The sequence below is a fragment of the Gekko japonicus genome, unplaced genomic scaffold, assembly GCF_001447785.1.
Source record: "Gekko japonicus isolate JY-2015 unplaced genomic scaffold, Gekko_japonicus_V1.1 scaffold846, whole genome shotgun sequence".
NCBI classification, from domain to species: domain Eukaryota; kingdom Metazoa; phylum Chordata; class Lepidosauria; order Squamata; family Gekkonidae; genus Gekko; species Gekko japonicus.
Genome location: NW_015164696.1, coordinates 593,827 through 617,245, shown reverse-complemented (window position 1 = coordinate 617,245; position 23,419 = coordinate 593,827). Strand labels below are relative to the sequence as shown.

The following is a 23,419-nucleotide window of genomic DNA, read 5'->3' as shown; positions in this document are numbered from 1 at the left end:
CGCACGGCCCCTGCAAGAAGCCAGTGTGCTGAGTCAACTTGACCCTATCCCGTCTTGCGTTTCCATTTGCACAGAACATAGCACAAGGTGTATTTCAGCAACCCACGCCCTACTCCCGATAACAGCCTCTCTCAGTTGAATCGTGTGGCTCTTCCCAGTTGGACTGGAATAACTGCCTCAAAACACCTCTTGATTTTTGTACACAGCAACATGGATCAGAAGTAGAAAAGCCAGCAATTGATCTTACAGTAGCTCCTGCACAGCGCCTTCTAAAACTTCTCTTCCACTACCACCTGGTGGGAGGCAATCCCTGGATCACACATGGCTTGATTTCTTTGATGTGAACCAATAACTGGATGTCTGATCAGGCCCTGCTGAAATGAGCGGTGTTGGAGAAGGTTCAGAAAGTTCTGTCTGTGGAGTTTGATCAGCAGTGGCCCATTCGCATGCTGAGGAGGAGGAGGAGGAAGAAGAGGAGGAGGAGGAGGAGGAGGAGATTGGATTCATACCCCACCCTTCACTGCCCGAAGGAGTCTCAGAGTGACTTGCAATCTCCTTTCCCTTCCCCCTCCCCACAACAGACACCCTGTGAGGCAGGTGGGGCTGAGAGAGCTCTCTCCAGAACTGCCCTTGAGAGAGCAGCTCTGAAAGAACTTGTGACTGACTCAAGGCCACACCAGCAGCTGCATGTGAAGGAGTGGGGAATCAAACCCGGTTCTCCCATATTAGAGTCTGCGCTCCTAACCACTACACCAGGCTGAAGCCATTCCTTGATGGTGGCAGTTGTTTATTTTATTTATTTATTTATTTAATTCAATTTATACCCCGCCCTCCCCGCAATGCGGGCTCAGGGCGGCTTACAAGTGGCAAACACCAATATAAAACAACTTTAAAAACATTTATAAATCCCACAGTACAAAAGCATTCATAACAATCAAAGACTAGATGTTCAACATAATATCAGATGGCATTTTTTATAACTGTTCAGCCTCATCTGCTCCAGGGACTGATGTTCACCTCATCCAGGGCCAGGTAGAGATGGAATAGCGATGATGTTAGTGGCGGCTCCTACTCATACGCCTGGTGGAAGAGCTCCGTCTTACAGGCCCTGCGGAACTGCATAAGGTCCCTGTTCCAGGGTGGCTATGCATTTTGGAATCCACCTGATTGGAACACATTCCAGGCTTGGGGGTGGGGGACCTATGACTGGCTCAGCACCATCGTTTGGTGGACGGGTCCCCAGAAAGGACATTTTATCTGTGTTTTATTTAATCCTTTGCTCCTGTCTTTCCCCCAGCATGCACAGACGCCAGACAGAGATATTTGGCTCTCTTGTTTCCAGACCGGCAATACAAGCTTAACTTGTCTGTTTACTGGGTACTGTATGACAGAGATCTTTCTTTAGCACCCCCCTCTGATGCTCTTCTCTCCCCCCCCCACAGCCCACACCAAAGGCTTTCTTTCCTTTCATGCTTTTATTTTTTGTAGAAATGACCTTGGTTGACTAAAAGCCCAGAGCGAAGTGGAGCGAAGATTTCTCCTCTCTCTCCCCCTCCCCATTTCACACATCCAGGGTCAGGATTTTGACTTTGCCCTAGTTTAAATCTTAAATGGAAAGCTTGCAATCCTTTTATCTTTGGGCTGAGTGTGTGTGTGTGTGTGGGGCGCTCTGGGGACGTGTGTAGGGGGTACCGTGAGCTTAGGGGAGTTGTGGGTTTGTGCAGTGGGGGGGGGCGGCTGGTGGAGGCTGGAGGGATCCCGCCTCTCCTTCCCTTCAGGTTCCCAAGCTTTATGGTTTGGGGCTTTAAAAAACAACAACAACCCGCAGTCCCTCCAGACGCTTTATAGGAATTCCACAGTGATTAAATGACAACATGAAAAGGGGATTCTGAGCAGATGTGGGGCAATTGAGACCCTGGGAAGTGAACTTGTCCAGCTGGGTTTCACTGAAATGCACGGGGCTTTTTTTTTGGTAATTTAACCACGGGAAGGTTTGAGGGAATGAGTTACCCCTAGTTACCCCAACACAAAGCCAGTTAGTTGTGTGACGGTCAGGCATTTTCTAGCATCGCAGTTGTGTGTGTTTGTGCATACAGATAGAGTTAAACTGCTCAGTGATCCCGTGAGGAAGGGTGTTTATTGATCTACAGTAGTCATATCGCCTGCCTTTCTGCCCAGTCGACGAAGGCAGCTAACGTTTAGGACATAATAAAAAACGCATCGTATAGACAGTTAAAATCAGAGCTGGAATCGGTATATCTAATAACAAAGTCTGGCCCCCATCTATAGAGACATGAAGCCGTGGACTGGGACCACACCAAAGATAGATTATTCTGCAAACTTTGGGGGGACCCCCCCGGTTTGCAGAAAAATCTTAACAAAAATATATCGGGAGGTTTAAATTGCCCTCCAAATAAGACAACGCACTTACCAGTAGAGCTGGTGATGGCTGCTATGGGGAACTGCTTTGGGCCCGGCCACCACAGCAGAGGAGGCTGGGAGAAGCTCCAGACCCGGCCACCGCAGCAGAGGATGCTGGGAGAAGCTCTGGGCGTGGCCGCTGTGGCAGAGGATGCTGGGAGAAGCTCCCAGGTACCGCCACTGAGCTCAAAGGTGGGTGGTGAGGCCCGGAGCCACACCGGGTTAGGCAATGGAGGGGTGGGATTCCCCCCCCATGAGTCTTGTGGGGGGCCCCACTTGCACATATATAAGCCCCAGAACAGCAGGTCAAAACACAAGGCGAAGAGGGGATCATTGAGGGAATGCCAGGCAGAACAACGAAGTCTCACACCCTGGCAGAAGGCAGTGAGAGAAGGGAGCAAACGAACATCTCTGAAGGGAGTTCCATAGTCTTGGTGCCATGACTGAAAAGGCCCCGCCTCAGGTTGTCACATGCCTAATTTCAGAAAGGGGTTACAAATCGGATTGCCAGCCTCCAAGTGGTGTCTGGAGCTCTCCTGCTATTACAACTGATCTCTAGGCGACAGAGGTCGGTTCACCTGGAGGAAAATATCCGCTTGGGAAGGTGGACTCTAGGACATTGTACCCCATCGAAGTCCCTCCCCTCCCCCAACCAGTGTTCCCTCTAAGCTGAGTTCCTGTGAGCTAGCTCATAGTTTTTTACCCTCCAGCTCACACATTTTTGTCTTAGCTCAGGAAGGAGGGCTCCAGAGCCAACTTATTTATGCAGCAGCCAAATCACTTGCTCACAACTTTAACGCCTGTAGCTCACAAAGCAGAATTTTTGCTCACAAGACTCCACAGCTTAGAGGGAACATTGCCCCCAACCCCACCCTCCTCAGGCTCCACCCCCCAAATCTCCAGCTATTTCCCAACCTGGAGCTGGCAACCCCAGCTACAAGTGGAGTTCGCAGCCAGTGAACGTCAGTGTCCGATGGGCCTTTTATAATATAACCAGCTTGCTTTATTGCCTCTAGCTAATCATTTATTTATTTATTTATTGGATTTCTAGACCACCCACCCCTGCGTACAGGGCTCACTCAGGGAGGTGAACGACATCAATAAATACATATAAATCAATTTGTGAACGAGTTAAAGCCATTAACAATTAAAACAGTAACAAATCTAAAACTGTTTCAGATGGCGTTAAAGGGCTGATCGTGTCCTTCCCCATGAGGGGAGAGGAGAGATGGAGGAGGCCAGGTGGATGAACACCCATTGCCTCCTCAACCATAGGCCTGGCGGGGCATCTCTGCCTTGCCAGCCCTGCAGAACTGCACCAGGTCCCGCAGGACACGGATGTCATTGGGCAGAGAGTTCCACCAGGCCAGCACCAGGGTGTGTAGTGTTTGGTGTAGTGGTTAAGTGCGCGGACTCTAGTCTGGGAGAACCGGGTCTGATTCCCCACTCCTCCATTTGCACCTGGCTGGATGACCTTGGGCAAGCCGTAGCTCTGATAAGAGCTGTTCTTGAAAAAGAGCAGTTTCTGTCAAGAGCTCTCTCAGCCCCACCTACCTCACAGGGTGTCTGTTGTGGGGAGGGGGAGGGGGAGGGGGAGGAGTTTGTAAGCCTCTCTGAGACACCTTTGGGTAGTGAAGGGCGGGGTATGAATCCAATCTCCTCCTCCTCCTCCTCCTCCTCCTCCCCCCTGGCTGTTTGAGGACAGCGGGGTATCTTTCGGGTCAGGGATCCCCGGAGGTCCTTTCTCCAGAGTGTAATGCTCTTCTGGGGGTATACCAGGCGAGGCGGTCCAGTAGATACGTTGCTTATACTAGTCCTCTCCAGTTCCACCTGATACATCAGGCGTGGGTTTGTTTTAAACAGTGGCCTTGGGGTTGCTGTGATCTAAAAATTAACATCAAGAGATTGTGCTGAGACGGGTGAGTCGGGAGAAAGCAGCCGGAGTTTGGTGTTCCAGTCCTTTTCACCTTTTGTGTCATTGCTTCTGATATGGGGGAGGGGGGGTAATTTTTTGCTTTTCTGTCCCTAGGGAGGAAGCTATAAAGGGCTCTTCTTAATGTTTTAAGAGCCCCAGAGGATATTTCAGTGGAAGTATATAAAATGTGTCTTTATCCCCTTTTGAATTAGTAGTTGTGATTCTGGCCTAGGGTATGTGTGCCATGCATTTGAAATAAATAAATTTAGTTCAAGGAGCGATCAGTTCTGTGACCTGTATAAATCGGGGTTGTAAATAGTTACTGATCTTGTTGCCTGTGGCGAGTTTGGGTTTCTTTAAAAAATTGCTTCCGGACTGCTTCCGGATAATCCGGTTGGACCTGACCTGAATGGGCCAGGCTAACCCAATCTTGTCAGATCTCAGAAGCTAAGCAGGGTCGGCCCTGTGTACTATTTGGATGGGAGACCACTGAGGAACTCCAGGGTCGCTACGCAGAGGCAGGTGATGGCAAACCACCTCTGAACGTCTCTTACCTTGAAAAGCCCTACAAGTTCACCAAAGTCGGCTGAGAAAGAAGGAAAGCCAGTTTGGTGTCGTGGTTAAGTCTGCGGACTCTAATCTGGGAGAACCGGGTTTGATTCCCCACTCCTCCACTTGCATCTGGCTGGATGACCTTGGGCATGCCGTAGTTCTGTCAGAGCTGTTCTCTCAAGGACAGTTCTCTCAGAGCTCTCTCAGCCCCACCTACCTGACAGGGTGTCTGTTATGGGGAGGGGAAGGGAAAGGAGTTTGTAAGCCGCTCTGAGACTCCCAGTGAAGGACGGGGTATAAATCCAATCTCTTCTCTTCATCTTCTTCTTAATGGAAAGAGACTTTGATTTAAAAAAGAAAGACAGAAATTTGTCAGTTTAGGGCTTTCAATGGGCCACAAATGTTGGATGTATTTGTATGTGGACTAGTAATTTTTTAATGGAATAGGACATTTGCAAGCAGTGTTCGCTCTAAGGTGAGTCAGTGTGAGCTAGCTCACAGTTTTTTAGCCTCCGGCTCACACATTTTTGTCTTAGCTCAGGAAGGACGGCTACAGAGCAAACTGATTTATGCAGGAGCCAAATTGCTCCCTCACAACTTTAATGCCAGTCGCTCACAAAGAAGAATTTTTGCTCACAAGACTCCACAGCTTAGAGGGAGCATTGTTTGCAAGGATGGCATAAGTTATGCATGAAAAGCATATTTGATTACTTTGCATAATTAAAAAAAAATCTTCTCCAGGCCATGGAGATGGAATAGGAAGGGCAGTGATACCCCAGCCTCTAACCATCTTAAAGCCTCTCAGCCCTTTCTCTGACTTCTAAGATTTCATTAGGCATCCTCTGTACATGACGAAGAGAAGGGTTTTATACCCTGCTTTTCTCTACCTTAAGGAGTCTCAGAACAGTTTACAATCACCTCCTTTCCTCTCCCCACAACAGGCACCTTGTGAGGTAGGTGCGGGCCAAAAGAGTTCTGAGAGAGAACGTGACTGGCCCAGGGTTGACCAGCGGGCTTCATGTGGAGGAGGAGTGGGGAATCAAACCCAAGTCTCCAGATTAGAGGCCACTGCTCTTAACCAGTACACCAGGCTGGCTCTTGTGCTGCAAAGTGTTTCCCCGTCATAAGGACTGAAAAGTGATGCATCCACAACCCTGCATTCCCAAGAGACTGAATTCTCTGCCCACTGTGGAAGACTCACAACTCTGAATTAATTTTTCATTTGTAGCTCTTTCTGCTTTTAACCATGGGGGGAGGTACAAATGCAGTGGGCTTCCCTCCAAAGCTTCTCCCCAGGCATAAAGATTTTCACAGTGCCCAATCTTTATCTTTACACAGTTGAAGCTGCATTTCACATGCACAAAAGGCAAGCGCCAATATCTGTCTGCTATCACGACCCTTCCTCCAAGATGCTCAGGGTACCAGGATTCCTTTAGTTTGGTTGTAGTGGTTAAGTGCGCGGACTCTAATCTGGGAGAACTGGGCTGGATTCCCCACTCCTCCACTTGCAGCTGCTGGATGACCTTGGGCAAGCCATAGTTATGTCAGAGTTGTTCTCTCAAGGGCAGTTCTGGAAAGAGCTCTCTCAGCCCCACCTCACAGGTTCTGTTGTGGGGAGGGGAAGGGAAAGGAGTTTGTAAGCCGCTCTACGACTCCAAGTGAAGGGCCAGGTATAAATCTAATCTTCTCTTCCTCCTCTTCTTCTTCTTCCTTTCCTCCTCCCCCCCTCCCCCGTTTTATCCCTGCAACAACCCTGTGAGGTGGGTCTGGCTAAAAGAAAGTGATTGGCTCAGGTGCACCCAGCAAGCTTCATGGTGGAACAGAGATTCGAATTGCGGGCTTTAGGTCCTAGTTCAGCACTCTCAACCGCGACGCTGCGCTGCTTCACAGTGAGGGGTTCTTCTAGAACGAGGGGCATTACTTCCATTTACCCGCTCTTTGTGTCTGCCGGAGTCGATTTCCCCTATGTTCAGGGTGCGTCATGTGAAAATGTCCTAGAGTTCTTTCCTCTGCTGTCAAGGCCAGGGGTCCCCAGTCTTTTTGAGCCATGCAGACACCTTTGGGATTACGATATAGTAGTCATGCTGGCCACATGACCCAGAAACGTCTTCGGACAGCGCTGGCTCTTCGGCTTGGAAATGGAGATGAGCACTGCAACCCTAGAGTCGGATTCGGTTGGCTTTCGAGCCAGGGGAAACCTTTAACTTTACCTATGATGGGCGCAGCCACAGAATGGCTGCCACGGGAGGCGGAGCTGGCCACCAATGGCTCCCGTAGCTGACCTTCATACGCGCTATGCCATGGCGGTAGCTGCTGACAAAGCAACACTTTCAAAAACCTTCAGAGCCAATCAAATCTCCGGTGGCCAATCAGAATCCATGCTGAGCAAAAGCCCCACCCATCTCTATCCACTTTCTAAAAACACTCGGCGGGCCCCAGGGAAGGTGTTCCCTCTAAGCAAGGGGTGTCAAACATGCGGCCCGGGGCTCAGGTCAGGCCCCCCGGAAGGCTTCTATCAGGCCTGCCTGTCTTCTGCTTCTTTCTGCCTGTCTTCTGCTTCTTCTTCCAGTTCCACTGCTGCTGCTTCATCATAGCTTTGCAGCTTACAGATACACACCTGAACAGCATAAGATTGCAACAGCACAGACATTCTGATGCAATAATTTAGAGCAAGGGGTGTCAGTTATCAGACACTCTTAAATAAACCAAATATTGCAAGAGTACTAATGTTCTAAGCGTGTTTTTATTTTAAGTAAAAAAAAACCCTTTCTGTTTGTGTCCTTTATAAAGTTTATATCTCCGCTCCCTGGCATTACGTTTTATGACACACATGGCCTGGCCCAACAAATTGACATTTATGTCTGATCTGGCCCTCATAACAAATGAGTTCGACACCCCTGCTCTAAGCTGTGCTAGTGTGAGCTAGCTCACCGTTTTTTAGCCTCCGGCTAACACATTTTTGTCTTCGCTCAGGAAGGATGGCTCCGGAGCAAACTAATTTATGCAGTAGCCAAATCGCTGGCTCACCCCTTTAATGCCAGGAGCTCACAAAGTAGAATTTTTGCTCACAAGACTCCACAGCTTAGAGGGAGCATTGGTGGGCACCATGCTGTTGTGCCCATGGGCACCACGTTGGGGACCACTGATCTAGGCCTTTCCCCCCCTGGCAGCATTCACATAAGCAAGCAGTTTAAGAGAAAGGACGCAGGTGCCTGCTTTGACCCGGTTTTCACTTCTGGTGCAGTGAACACAGCTCAGGTGCGGAGCGGCTTTCGCAAGCAACGCTGGAGTGGTTCCTTGTCTTTCTTGCAGGCGTAACGTGACTGTTGATTTCTTCAATGGCCAGCATGTACGTCTGGTTTTAAAACATTGTGACTTCTGGTTTGTGTGTGCGTGTGTGCACATTGTGTGTGTGAGACTGAAAAGAGCTTTTCTGGTCAAGTGTGAAAAATGCCTTTGAAGGGCATTAAAGGTTTGTTAGGCTGAAGTGCGAAAAATGGCCCTGTGTGAGAAATTTTCTGATACCAAAGTGCTGTTGTTTATGTAACACTTTTCCTTATTTATGTATTCAAGAAGGCTGAAAGATGAATGTCAAAGGGTTATCCTTTCTGCCTTGCTGCTAGGAGGGGTTTGCATTTTCTTCTCCATTCTCCAGACTGACAGCGGTCTCCGCCGTTCATCAACTTTCACCAGGTCTTTCGAGCAGTGAGTGGAAATCAGCCATTTGTGAGGGAATGCTTGCCAGAAGGGCAGCTGTAACTGCGGAGCAGTCAGCTTCTTGCGTGTTGTGGCTGCGACTCTCCCAAGCTGTAGGATGCCGTGGCAGACACGATTATACTGTTTCAGGATGCAGGAGTAGGATCACGTTTGCCCGATGTTAAACCCACCCCCCAACAATCTCCCTGTACTTTAAAAAGGTAGCACATCAGGGCTGTTCTTTGCAGTGCTAGTTTTCTTCTTGCAGGGACAGATTTTTTTAAAAGGAAAAAAAGGGCACGTTATCTTGTTCCTGCAGTCAGATGCTATCCTTTCTACCCTTTTCTGTCATTCCCACTTCTTTGTGCTGCTCTCTGTGCATCATGTAGCAGGTAGTGGAGAGCTGTTGTGGTTACATGCTCAAAGGCCACAGAAGTACCTAGTAATGACAATCTGGGTTGCCAAAAATATGTTCCCCGACCTGGAAGGCGCTCATGTGAGTTACCTTGGTGTAATAGTTAGTGTCACACTAGGAACTAGGAGAACTGTGTCTGATTCCCCACTCTGCTGCAGAAGCTTGCTGGGTGACCTTGGGCCAGTCACCCGCCCTCAGCCTAACCTACCTCACAGGGTTGTTGTGAGGATAGAATGAAAGAAAGGAAAATGATGTAAAGTACTTTGGCTCCCTGTTGGGGAGAAAGATGGAGAATAAATGAATTAAATAAAAAATGTTCACTGAGGGGCACTTTCCTTGAAAAGACAGGAAAATAAGGAATGGAAGATCTTTGCCCTGGTTTCCAGCTGGTAAACAACAAGAAAGAAAGAAAATATAAATCCATGTATTGCAATGTGAAGTACTAAAAGTTGCGGTGAAATCTGTATTGACAATTCCTCCCCCCCACCCCCCCCCCCCCCCCCGCCTTCCCTGGTCAAATGGCAATCTATGGCGATCCAGTAGGGTTTTCAAGACAAGAGATGTTTAAAGGTGGTTTGCCATTGCCTGCATAGCAACCCTGGCCTTCCTTGGTGGTCTCCCATCTTGCAAGATCTGATGAGACGAGGCTAGTCTGGGCCATCCAGATCAGGGTGTAGCATTAATACAACTTCTTCAAAACAGTTGTTGGGGGCTATGAAATAGAAGTTGTCGCCTCTACATAGTCTTTCCGCTCTTTGAATAATTTCTTTTTAGTATCACAGATGTTGGAGATTCGGGTTAGAACATGTTTAAAGGTGGTTTGCCATTGCCTGCATAGCAACCCTGGCCTTCCTTGGTGGTCTCCCATCTTGCAAGATCTGATGAGACGAGGCTAGTCTGGGGCATCCAGATCAGGGTGTAGCATTAATACAACTTCTTCAAAACAGTTGTTGGGGGCTATGAAATAGAAGTTGTCGCCTCTACATAGTCTTTCCGCTCTTTGAATAATTTCTTTTTAGTATCACAGATGTTGGAGATTCCTTTTGGATGAGAAATGTTTTCAGGGGGGGAAAATCAATATGCTGTGCTAAATATTCCAGCACCAATCCAGAACCTGGTGTGGTGGGCCTGCCTAAGTATCTGAAGAAGTGAGTAATGACTCACAAAAGCTCATGCCCTGTGATGAATTTAGTTAGTCTTTAAGGTGCTACTGAACTCTTTCTCTTTTCTACTGCTAGACAGACGTAACACCACTATCTGTCTTAACCTATCTGCCTGGTCAAGGAAAATGTGCTTCATATATAGCAACAAATAAAACGCAGGACTTCTCAGGAAGTCCTTAACTTTAAAAAGTGTTTATCAATGTGCCATTGTGTCCCGAAGATACAATTTATGTTTAGAAATTGTGTTATCTGAAGTGGGATCCTTATTAATGGACTTGAGATTTGTGGCGTCGCTCAACTGATGTCTCAATTTCGAATAATATTCCATTTTTGTCAGAATCACCCAAGCTCCAAAGTCTTTGATTTGATGAAGTCCTGATATTGGGGGGCGGGGGGCAGAGGAGAGGATCCTTCCAATGCTGATTTCTCACCATGGGAAAGATGATACCACCCTGTGTGTGATTTACATTCTGCATTTTCAGTGTCTCACCCCGCCTTACTCATTTGGATTGTTGATCACCAGTGTCTATCTGGATTTTGTCTAAAACCCCTTTAAGCTACCAATGGGCAACTCACCCATTTACACCTTTTACTTTTTTATATATTTTTTATTTTTTACCACTTAAAGGATACAGAATAAAAAGGGTCAAAAGGGGAAATTACATTTACACCTTTTATTCATGTATTATTTTTAATTTATTTTATACTTTATTTACTTTACTTGAATCCTGCTTTTCTCCCCGACGGGGACGCAGACCGGCTTTCATCCTTCTCCTCTCCTCTGTTTAATCCTCACAACAACCCTGCGAGGTAGGTTAGGCTGAGTGTGTGTGACTGGCCCAAGGTCACCCAGTGAGCTTCCATGGCAGAGTGGGAGATTTGAACCCTGTGTCTACCCAGATCCTAGCCTGACACTTTAACCACTACACCAGGCTGGCTTTAAGTGTGAAAAGACCCTGAATGTGGGCTTCTGCTTTGGAAGTCCAACACATGGGTGGACTAATGAAAACAGAAAAATAAAAGTAGACTCCAAAAGAACAGGGAGAGTCTGAGGGAGAAAGGCAGGCTGGAAATGAAGTAAGCAAAACATACAGCCCACTGCCCCCTGGCATAGCCTAGGCCTGGCACCACCTCAGTGCCCCCCCTCCATGGCCACTTTTGTGGGCAGGATGGCCAACGGCAGGCTTATGTTATCTGTTGGGGCTAGAGGTCCTTCCCCTGTTCTTTTTGCTTCGGCCCAGCTGTTAATAGATAGATAGGGAATGCAGCGGCCCAAGCGCCATCAGATAAAACTCCCGGTCGCTCAGCCTGGGTTGTACTGTGTCCATCGACTGAATGACAAGATGAGCAGCTAATTTTTTTTTAGCATCCTTCCCCACCATTTCTCCTTCTCCCCCTTCTGTTCTCCCATCCTGCTTAGGAATAATTCCTTCCTTCCCTCCCTTATCATAAGATTCTTACTTTTGTAAGTCCTGTCAACTTCCGCTGTTCTTGTCCACTTTCTCCTGTTCTCCCTCCTCTTTTCTCCCTTTCTGTTTACTTTTTAAAAATCACCTTCTTATCATACATATCTCCGCTTTCCTCTTTTCTCCCCCCCCCCATACATAAGCTTTCTCTTTTTCCACTCTCGCTAGGACTAAACGCTTTTTCCTTTCTTTCTTATGCTCTTTTTCTTTTCTCTCCCCCCCCCCCTGTTTTCATCACAGTCTTTTGCTAAATGAGTCCAAACAGGGCATTTGTCATGTTCCCTACAGGAAGTACAGACGCTTTTGTTGAAAAAGCTGCTGGCTAAGCAGAGCCTCTGCCTTTCTATTATTATTTAAACAGGCCTCACCGAGCTTTTTTTCTCTTGAGCAGGCATACACATGCACATATATGCTGCCAGCTTTGGAGGGGTGGGAGGCAGGCCTGAAATTCAACCTCCCTTAAAATAATAAATGCAATTCTGCCCAACTTTAGTGTTTTTTAAATCCTGGCAGGGAAGCAAGACTCTCTCCTTTTTGAAGGATCCGCTCTGTGTACAGATGGGCACATGTCCTTTTTATCCCTTTAATTTAGCACCACCAACTGGCACCCAGGTAGCTGGCCTTGAGCGCCATTCATAGAAATTCCACCAAGCGGCTTCTGTCAAGGTTATTTAAGGGTAAGCACCTTAATATAAGACCACAAGAGCAGCAGCCCTGTTGGATCAGACCAGTGGTCCATTAACACCGGCGTCTTGGAATGCGCAGCGAGCAACCAAGAGGACTTAGAACAGGGGTCTCAAACATGTGCCCCAGGGGCTGGATCAGGCCCACAGTGGAACTGGCCATCTCCTGCTTCAAGTTCTGCTGCTGCTGCATCATAACTTGCTTCACCAGACTCTCTTAATCGCTCAGCCATTTCATGTTTTCACCTGCGTCTTAGACTCAGAACTCTGAGCATGAGATTTCTGTGGTGAATGTCAATAAATCAAAATTAGGTTTGCAGCTTACAGAGCTAATGTTTTAAGCATGTTTTTATTTTAAGTAAAAAAAATCTTTGTGTTTGTGTCCTTTAGAAAGTTTATATCTCTGCTACCCGGCATTACATTTTATGACACACAAAGCCTGGCCCACCAAGGTCTCATTTATGTCAGATCCAGCCCTCATAACAAATGAGTTCGACACCAGTGACTTAGAAGGTCAAGGCCTTCCCCTGAAGGGTACCTAATTGCACTGTCTGCTCAAAGCTTGACTGCCCCTGGATATGGAGGTTCCCTTTAGCATTGCTTCTGGACTGTTCACAAATTCCCCCTCCCCAAAAGATTGCATTCAATGAAATTTTGCAAAGATATCTTTTGCTTTTAGAGAGGACCTGAGCTTTGGCTCTGTAAGGGACAGGGTTGTCCTGGGAGTGGCTGGGGGAGGCCCTCTTCTCCCCATGTTGACGTAAATTGTAAAGGAGCAGAGGGGGACTGGGGGTAGCTATGTTAGTTCAAAGAGCCACCACCAGACAAAAGCTCTGTAATGCATTTTATTAGGCCCAGGGACACAAAAACAGCGTGTGGGTTCGAAAGAACAGTCCTTGCTTCTGGAAAAACAGCTCTGCGGTGATGGATGTGGGGTCTGTGTATGTGTAACAGCCAATTATTTCATGGCTCAAACAGAATTTGTGATGGAAATGAACAAATTGATATATTTTAATTGTCGACATTAAGGGTTTCGAGTAACGACGTTTTTACGGCTGCTAAAAACCTTTTTTTAATATACTGGTATAATAGATTTCCAAATCGCATTGTAGAATCTCATGTGATTATCGTTAATTTGATTAATGTGATCAGTTTTATTAGTCTATCCTTTCTTCTTTTTTTTGGTACATGGTTTAATAGAAGTTGCGGGATTAGCGTATTGTATTTGCGCTTCGGATCTCCTTTTTTCACTTGAAGCACCCATTTAAGAAAATAAGAGAAGTGTTTCGAAGGACCTTATATTTCTGCTTCCTCTTTCCTTTGACTCCTAAGAAAAGCCATTAAAGCAATTAATAAATGGGCTTACTGAACAGGGAGGGGGAAACCCTGCGTCCCCCTGTGAACACTGGTTGATTCCTTGATCTGAAATTAATGATCTGTTCTGCATTCAAGGTCCAGGAGAACCACCTGGACTCTTTTCAAGAAAGGAGAGAGAGGGAGCACTTGTTTTAAGGGATGGGTGAGTATGTAGGCTCTTCAGCAAATCCAGGAGCAAAAAACTGAAAGCTGGGGGGGGGGGAAGGTTTTAGCATGATTTCCTGTGGGGAGAGTCCAGTAGCTCCTTGAAGACTAACAAAATTTGTGCCAGGGGGTGTGCTTTCGTGAAGCAGTGAGCCACAGATTTTGTTAGTCTTTTAAGGTGCTCCTGGACTCTTGCTCTTTTCTACTGCTATGGACAGATTACCAGGGCTACCCGTCTTGATCTATCTTTACGTGGGGAGAGAGGGTGCAAATGGGGGGGGGGGATGCTCTCTGACCTTACCACCTTCTTAAAGATTTGAAGAGGGGATGGGAAATAATTCCCGTCCTTTCAAAGGCTTCAATTGTCCTCTATTTATTTACCTGTTACTGTTTGACCAGAACGGCATTGTCCTGGGCAAGAGGGAGGTAGAGAGAAGATGCCCCCCCCCCCGCAGTTTCTAAACAGCCCTCACCATAAACAATCCCTTCTCCCCATTGTCCGGTTGTATATCTCACACAAGCCTTTCTCCCTTGAAAGGAGATTGGGGCCAGGAGTGTGTGTGTGAGTGTGTGTGTGGTGTGAATCTCTCCTTTCTTCTTTATGATACCCCTCTTATGCCAGAGATCTCAGGCCTTGAGGGGCCGAAAGACGGTGCGTGTGTCTTGTGCGCGTTCAGGGTGTTATAAAAGCGTTTATCAAGCGCTTCTTGACAAAAGGCCCTGAGGAGATTCCTTATCGGATGTGGAGGAGAGAGTTTTATTTTCTGGCTTCCCCTCTCGGTGTCCTGACTTTTAGATGTTGTTTGAAAACAGTAGCAAAGTGTGGTTTCTGTGTGTGCCCCCCCTCCCAATCTGATTTCGGACAGGACAGGCAAACGCCTCCCCCACCCAACAGTGCTGAATTTATAGAGAGGTTATAGGCTGTGGGTCGGGTTTGCGTGAACTTGGGTAGCTTTCCCTCTGGGCCGTGATACATGGGTGTCATCTGTGTTATTGGGCAGAGAAATGCATCCTGCACATGCTCTTGTTCTGGTTTTGTGGGTTGTTCCCTGGTTGTAATAAAAAAACCAAAAAACGATTAACCTTTGCATATGCCATTGGTTGTTTCCCAGATATGTGCAATTCTTTAGATTCGTTTCACCAGAGCAGTGGTGGATCATTCAACACCTTGCCATAGATTTCTTCTTTATTTATTTATTTATTTATTTAAGTTGGGTTTATTAGGCCGCACCTCCCTGCAAACAGGGCTCAGGGCGGCTTACAATAGAAATAAATACAATAAATGGTTAATTTTAAATAACCCAACAATTAAGATACTGAAAACATATTAACAGATAAAAACAATACACATTCCAAGATGGCGGGAAAATATAGCTTGCCTCTAGGATGTCGCAGGCATTTGGCTTCTCCCTAGGGTTGCCAGGTCCCCCTGGCCACTGGCGGGAGATGAGGGGGTAGGGTTGCCACATCCGGGTTGGGAAACTCCTGGAGGTTTGGGGATGGAAGGACAGGGACCACAGTGGGATACAATGCTGTAGAGCCCACCCTCCAAAGCAGCCATTTTCTCCAGAGGAACTGATCTCTGTAGTCTGCAGATGAGCTGTAATTCCGGGGTCGTCCCCCCCCCCCCCGGAGGCTGGCATCCTGACTTCCTCCCCTTCCCTATTTGCACAGAAATACAAAGACAGATATAGGCTCATGTACTTGTGTGTGATTTATGCAAGAAAGTCTGATGGTGGGGCTGTGACTCAGTGGTAAAGCACCTGCTTTGTATACAAAAGGTCCCAGGTTCAAACCCCAGCATGTCCTGGTTAAAGGGTTTTGGATAGTACTTCCACCTGAAATCTTGAAGAGCCCTTGCCAGTCAAAGTAGACAGGTTTGACCTCGATAGACCTGTGGTACGACTCTGTAGAAGACAGAAGAACAAATTTAGAGTCCAAAATAAACTTTTGTTGGTCTTAAAGGTGCCACTGGACTCTAAATTTGTACTACTGCTTCAGACCAGCACGGCTGCCCACCTGGAACTATCTGTAGAGGATAGTTTTGTTTGTTCATGTGTACCGTCTAAGAACCCAGATTCTCTTGCTAGAAAGCTAGAATTCTGCAGATGTGCTGAATTTGCACTGGTGTGTATCTTGTACACTTGTTTACGGGGTTGTGGAAGGATGGCTATTTGTTTGAATTTTCAGGTGTTAGATGGGTACCTCTGTGAACACTTTGCAGGTAGATGTTATAATTCCGGCTTGGGTCCTGATACTGTTTACTATTAGAAACTAATTGCTCAGGTCAGGTTTGCTAATCATCCTGGTAGGGTAGGGCAGGTTCTTGGGGAGGACGGTCAGATTGCTGTTCCCTGTAGCATGAGGCCTGGCCCGCTTGCTTGAGTCATCTGGAAATCAGTGTTGTCAACCTCCAGGTGGGGCCTGGAGACCTCCCAGAATTGCAGCTGATCTCCAGATGACAGAAATCCATTCCCTTGGAGAGACCCCCCCTATATAGAGTGAAATGGTTAGAGCCAGTTGAAAGGAATTTAGCATTAACATAAAGATCACAGAGATCAGTTCCCTTGGAGAAAATGGCTGCTTTGGAGGTTGGATTTGGAAGGTGGACTCTTTGGCATTATACTCTGCTGAGTACTCTACCCGGGAGATAAGATGCTGTTTCTCTGCCAGGCCGTTCTTAAAGGTAAACACTCTCCGTTCGGCTGTCTGACTCCATTAGAAGTCAGACGGCCGAACGGAGAGTGTTTAGCTTTAAGAACGGCCTGGCAGAGAGACAGCATCTTATCTCCAGTGTTAAGTGAATGACTGTTATTGTTTTTCACTGGAAGTCCTTGCATACTTACGAGTACTCTACCCAGGCTGTACCCACCAATCTCCAAAAAGTTCCCAGCCTAGAGTTGGCAACCCTTTGAATGGTTTGCTTTCCAAGGTATTGAAGAAGAAGGAGAGTTGGAGTCATACCCCGCCCTTTACTCGGAGTCTCGGAGCAGCCTACAATCTCCTTTCCCTTCCTCTCCCCACAACAGACACCCACTGATGTAGGTGGGGTTGAGAGAGCTCTGAGAGAACTGCTCTGGAGAGAACAGCTCTGAGAGAACTGTGAGTGACCCAAGGTCATCCAGCTGACTGCATTTGGAGGAGTGGGGAATCAAACCCGTTTTTCATGATTAGCGTCCTACCGCTCTTAACCACTACACCAAATAGGCTTTGTTTTTTCATGTGTACCATCTAAGAACCCAAATTCTCTTGTTAGAAAGCTAGAACTGGGCAGTTGGCTGTCACACTGTTCTCTGGGTTACATGGATGAAATGCGTTAAGGTTATGTCTTGCAAAAAGTAAATGCAAGGAGGCTTGTGTGACAACAGTTAGGGAAGTTGTAAACCTGGGATTCTGTGAAACTGCCTGCAGAAGCTGAGAGATTAAAGCTGTGGCAGTAAGGAAACACAGAGTAAAGAGCCTATTAATTTCAGAAGCCGAACCACTCGAGCTTCTAGCATTCATTTGCAATCCCATGAAAGAATATTTATGAAAACACGTGCTGTCATTGGAATGCAACATAATTGTTTTTGCAGGAATTAGGTGGTGGTGGGGAGATTCCTGGCTGATCATGCCTGTGCTGCAAGATCCATGTGGATTATACACAGCTGTGCCAAAAAAAAAGCTAGGAGGGGCTGTGGCTCAGTGGAAGAGCCTCTGTTTTTCATGCAGAAGGTCCCAGGTTCAATCCCAGGTGTCTCCGGTTAAAAGGACCAGGTGGGAGGTGAAAGGCCTCTGCCTGAGACCCTGGAGAGCCACTGCTAGTCTGAGTAGACAGTACTGACCTTGATGGACCAAGGGTCTGACTCAGTATCAGGCAGCTTTGTGTGGTCATGTGACAGAAGGCTTGTCTGAATTGGGCAAATTAAGCACATTATATGTTTCTTTACCTTGCATAGTTTTATTGTGCAGAATTATACCTGGGGGACCGCTTTTCCCCATATGTTCCCCAGAGAGCACTGCGTTCAAGGGCCCAAAATTGGTTGGCTCTCCCAGGCCACAAGGATGTCAGGTTGGCGACAGCCAGGGTCAGGGCCTTCTCGGTGGTGGCTCGGTACTGACTCCCGGAGGAGGAGATCAAGGCCCTGCAGGATCTTTCACAGTTCCGCAGGGCCTGTAAGACAGAGCTCTTCCACCAGGCCTTCAATTAGGAGCCGCCTTAAACATCGAGGAGTGACCCTGTGCCCTGACGTTACCACCTTCAGCCTGGCTCGCCACATAAATTAGTCGATCAAACTGAGCCCGTGTGAGAATTTTGCTCTTGCACTTTAATTGATCTGGCACTTTAGGAAAATGAATAATTGCTGTATGTTTTAACTATATTTTTGTGCATTTAATGTAAGCCGCCCTGAGCCCATCTTGGTGGGGAGGACGGGGTATAAATTGAATAAATTTGAAAACATATATTGTACTTCTGTTATCTGTAAGAGAGGGGCAAGGGGTATGCAGGACCCTGGAGACCTTTAAAATGCAGATTAAATCATGACCAGTATCCAGTTCTGCCTTAGCATGGAAGTGCTGGGAATGCACAGCCCAGCCTAATAAGAACCCACTATAACACTTGTTGCATGTGTGTGTGTCCCCCAGCAGGAGTCCACAGTGTGGTGCCTGTTGACACCTTTTCTGTCACCCACCAAGTGTTTTGAGGAAGTGGGTGGGGCCAGGCAGAGTTTTGGAGATCCAATTGGCTGTGCAGATTTTTAAAAATGTTACTTTGGCAGCAGCTGCCACCACAGCACGATCTACATCGTGTGACTGAAGTTTAAGCCGCAGCCATCATTTTGTGGCTGGCTCCGCCTCCCATGGCAGCCATTTTGTGGCTGCAGGCTCAAAAAGGTTGGAGACCCCGATCTACTGGATGTTACTCTGTGGAGGCAGAAAATTGTGCTGGAATCAGCCCTGGATGTGTTAGTAGCAAATCTGTCTCTGCAATTCCCCCCCCAGAGCCGCATGGACTCGAAACTTTGCTCTTCTTTTAAATGAGAACTAGGGTTCTGTGGATGTTACTTGATTCTGTATTGGAGATCCCTATTTTTTTTACCTTGCCCTCTAGCAAGCAGATCCTCCTCTTTGGTCAGTTTCTCTTCTTTGATTCTCCTTTTTGAGTGGAGATAGCAGAATAGCTAAGCTAATGGTTGAGTGCAAAGTCCCCAGTTTTAATCTTTGGACAGCTGCAGATCCACTAGGTGGCTTGAGGCAAACGCCAGCACCCATTCTCTTCTCTTCTCTAAGGATGATAAGGCTGGTCTACTTTACAGGGCAGTTGTCGGGATCAGAGGGCTGCGGTGGCTCCAGTGGTTAAGACGCTAAACTGCAGACTGGAAGATCAGTAGTTCAGCAGTTCAAGACCCGAATGCCGCATGATGGAGTGAGCAAGGGAAGCCTTTACCTTTACATGTCAGGATCACAGAAATTTATGTCGACACCCGTTAAGTGGTTTGAACGCATCCAAATCATTTTATGAACTCTGCATCTTTCCTGTATGTAAATTAGGAGAGAGTTGAGTAAAACTCTACTTCTGTTTCTCCCCCCCCCTTTCAAACACCAGCCTGATGAGGAATTACGTGTGCCTGGCAAGTCCACATCCTGCATTTCAAATATTGGCTGGCCAGGTATTTTCTGTTTATTTGTACACACACCCCTTTCTCCTCATCGGGGACCCGAAGCACTTTACATTGTTCCCCTCACCTCCATTTGATCCTCACAACAACCCTGTGAGGTAGGTTAGGCCGAGAGAATGTGACTGGCCCGAGGTCACCCAGTGAGCTTCCATGCTGCGAGTGTGGGATTCAAACCCAGGTCTCCCTGATACGAGTCTGACACTCTTAACCCCTGCACCCACCTTTCTGGCCAAACCCAAAGTGAGCATTAGAAATGTTTCGAACATCTGACCCACGCCTTCTCCCAAAGCATTCTCTAGTTTCTGCGCACACACACACAAGCACACACACCCTGGTCATCTCGCAGGTGCAATGATTCAGCCAGCATTAGAACCCGTGCCCTTTGAATTTGTGTGCGTGTGTATGTGTACCTTGATTTTCTGTCATTGGTTCCGGTGATTACAAATCACTTCCAGACTACAGGGACCAGTTCCCCTGGAGAAAAGGGATGCTTTTTTGGGGGGGAGGGGTTGAACTCTGGGACACTGTACCCCACTGAGTTTCCATGTCCTCCACAGGCTGGATCCCCAAATCCCCGGGAGTTTCCCAACCTGGATCTGGCAACCCCTCCCCCCCCCTGCCGGTGGCCAGGGGGGAACCTGCCATCCCTCTCCTCCGCCGTCTTCTCTCCCTTGCCAACGTGCGTGTTTGTGGAGGGGCATCTTTCGCGCCAGCCTGCCCTCCGGTGGGGGATCCCCTGCCCCCCCTCGTCCGGTGGGTCCCGTGGCGGCGGCGGCGGCGGCCCTTGGCGGGCAGGGGGGGGGAGGAGGGGGGAGGGCCCCTGTGATGTCAGCAGCCCGGAGAAGGCCTGGGAGGGGGTCATTTGGAGGTGAAGCTTTTTTGCGAGGAGGGTTCAGGCGGAGTTCAGCTGCATAGCATTACGCAAATGAGGGGCGGCCGGAGGAGCAGCCGAAAGCTGCCTGGCGGAGAGGGGTGATGCCGGCGAGGAGGGCTGCCCTGGCTGGGGGTCCTTGCAGCTTGGGGGGACATGTGGGGGGGGGGGCGCCACCATCGCGCGCTCCTCGCCCAGGGATGACGGTGCAGAGGCTGCCGCTTTGTAGCGGGAGGCAGCGGTGAGAGAGGCGTTCTCTCCACACACCCCTCCTCCTCCTCCCTCTCCCCCCTCTCCCTGTCGGTTTCCCCTCCTTCCCCATTCCTCCTCCCCTTCCTTTCTTTCATTCATTAATTTCGCTCCCTTCCAGCCCCCCCTCCTTCCCCTCCATACTCCTGTGCGCTTCCGCAGTTCGGTCGGGGCTGCGCAAGATACAAGCGGCGGCAGGTAAGGAAAGAGTTAAGCCGGCGGAGAGCCGACTTTCCGTGTCAGGAAAGATTTTCTGCGCTGCCTTTAATCTATCAGCCCTGTGCATCACACGCACACACACTCACTCACTCACGCGCGCCCCCGCCGCGCACGTGCACACAGGCGGCCTCTCTTCCCGGGGAGAGGAGAGGAGAGGAGAGGGGAGGCAGCCGGGGAGAAATCCTTCTGCATCCAAGGAGGCTCCAGGGTTCCAGGCCTTTGGCGTCTTCCCCGGCTCCGAGTCTCTGACAACACATTTGTACGTTTCATTCTCTTCCCCCCCTTTCCAAACCCCTCTTTCTCCCCCTTCTTTCTGTGGTCAGAAGACATGGCTTTTGTTCTGCCTTTTTTAAAGAAATGTACATCTGAGAACCCAGGGAGGACACTGCTCTCGTGCATTTCATCCCAACCCTTTGCCAGACAGGAAAAGCATTTGAATTGTAGCCGGAAGCTTTACTTATCCCCCCCCCAAACTTTTTAAAAATCTTTTTTCCCCCCTTTTCCTGGAGGGAGTCGCTTACAGAAGAATACTTGTACTCCTCTCTCCTTGCCTAGATTGGGAGGAGGAGGAGGAGGGAGAAATCGTGGAACTGGACAGAAGGCGGAAATGCGATCAGAACATTGTCTAACGTCAGGGAACCTTCCGAATAATTCTGCTGGTGGGAAGACTGGCGTGGTTTGTGTGTTATTTTTTTATAAGAATTCTCTCTCTTTTTTGGGATTTATAAATATATATTTTGGTCTTGAAATGGGAGAAGTCTCTCAGCCCAGGATTGGCCGGCATGTCCCCCCAGGGATCTGCCTGGAATAGAAGCCTGAAGAAATTGAAGACTTCAGTATTGTCTCTGGGATTGGTTTTATTTTTCTAAAAACTTTGCACAAAAACACTGGTGGCCAACCCGGCCTGTTTGGCGGATTCCCCCGGCTGCTTCTGGATTCCCTGCATACCTCCCCACTAGGGATTGAGAGAAATCAGAAAACAACCAACCGAACCATCCCTTGTCCCCCTGGATTCGCTGCTGTTGTAGGATTTGGCTCTTCGGTCCTCCGTAAACCTTCATTCCCCCCCCCAACACACACACACACACACTTCCCTCTTTCCCATCCCCCAGCACCCCCTCCGCACACTCCTTGCCCTCTTGTTCTGCCTGGAGAAGATGTACGAAAGTGTGGATGTAGCCGGTTTAAACAGCAGCCCTAACCCCTTCTTCATGATGGATTTTTACAACCAGAACCGTGCCTGCTTGATTCAGGACAAAGGCGCCGGGAACCCCAACCCCTACGGGACCCCGCTCCGTAACCAGCACTGGAACAGTTCCAACCACTGTACGTATAACGAGATCTCTCTTGGCTCGGGCCGGCTGGGGTGTCGCCCTCTTCTCCTGTCACCCGCGGCTTTTTGATGTGGCCTTATTAAGAAAAACCAGGCGCTGTGCTGTGATGGGGCAGCGGCGGCAGTGGGAACGGGGTCTCCCGCTGGGGCAGCCTGGCTCGGTCGATGTTTTTCTGTTGCGGTTATCAGATTTGGGGGGGCTCTTTGCTTCTTGCCCCAGGAGTGGAGGTTTGTGTGTGGCGGGCGTCCTTTGGATGGCGAAATCTGCTTTGGAGGGTTCCCCTTTGGAGGGAACCCTGTCTTTTCAAGGCACTGGACTTTCCCCTCCACTTGGTGCTCTGAATGTTTTCAGGTTCTTGGCGAGAACCATTGGCTTCTCCCATTAATTGGAACATGTTGTTGAATCTGTTTTAATTCGGTAGTGGGAGAGGGTGCATATGACTTTTCTGTTTGGGTGCAGGAGAGGATTTTCTCCCCCCCCCCCCAGGAGTGCCAGAACATTCAGAACCCCAGCGTGCAAAATTCTCTTAAGGCTGGAGACCCCTCTGTAACTTACCACTTGGAAAAACATTTTTGTGTCTTGGTGCAAACGTAATTTCTAATTTATCTATGTTCCTTATAAACGTTTGCATTCTGCTTCCCCCCCCCCATTCCCCAATGGGGTACACTGGTCCTCGGCCTGTCGTCCCCCCCAGATGTTAAACCACAGTTTCTGGCCGGCAATTGGGAAGGGGGATACTTGTGTTCTTATTTTGTAAATTTGATCTAGTAGTTCTGGAGAGAAGCCCAGGAAAATATAGTTCTGCCACCATCTCCCCCCCCCGCCACCCAAAACACAGCAAGCTGACAGAGCCGCTCCTGACTCTTGATAAGGTCTCTGACCAAATCCAATTAACTAAATAGTACACCAAGCCTTTAATCTTTCTATATATACATATGTGAACAGCCTCTCTCTCTCTCTGTGTGTGTGTGTGTGTTGTGATAAGGTCTCTGACCAAATCCAATTAACTAAATAGTACACCAAGCCTTTAATCTTTCTATATATACATATGTGAACAGCCTCTCTCTCTGTGTGTGTGTGTGTGTGTGTTGATACCAAGGGAAATCAGCAATAGATAGCAAGGACTCAGTTTGAGGAGTGGGTTCTTCAGGGTCTTTTCTTTTTACAAAATACTAGACTTTTTTAAAAAATGAAATATATTGTTTCCACAGTTTTCTAGACACAGCTATTGAAGCCTCAGATACCTCTCTCCAG

The 23,419-nt window shown here is 48.2% G+C and overlaps 1 protein-coding gene and 1 non-coding gene across 2 annotated transcripts in view; both read left to right on the top strand.

The window, feature by feature from the left end:
* Window positions 1-23,419, top strand: part of RARA (retinoic acid receptor, alpha) — a 236,844-nt gene that overhangs the window by 132,480 nt on the left and 80,945 nt on the right. The gene's annotated exons all lie outside the window — the stretch shown is intronic.
* Window positions 17,503-17,574, top strand: TRNAE-UUC. Its single transcript has one exon. It is a non-coding gene; the product is annotated as a tRNA-Glu (tRNA).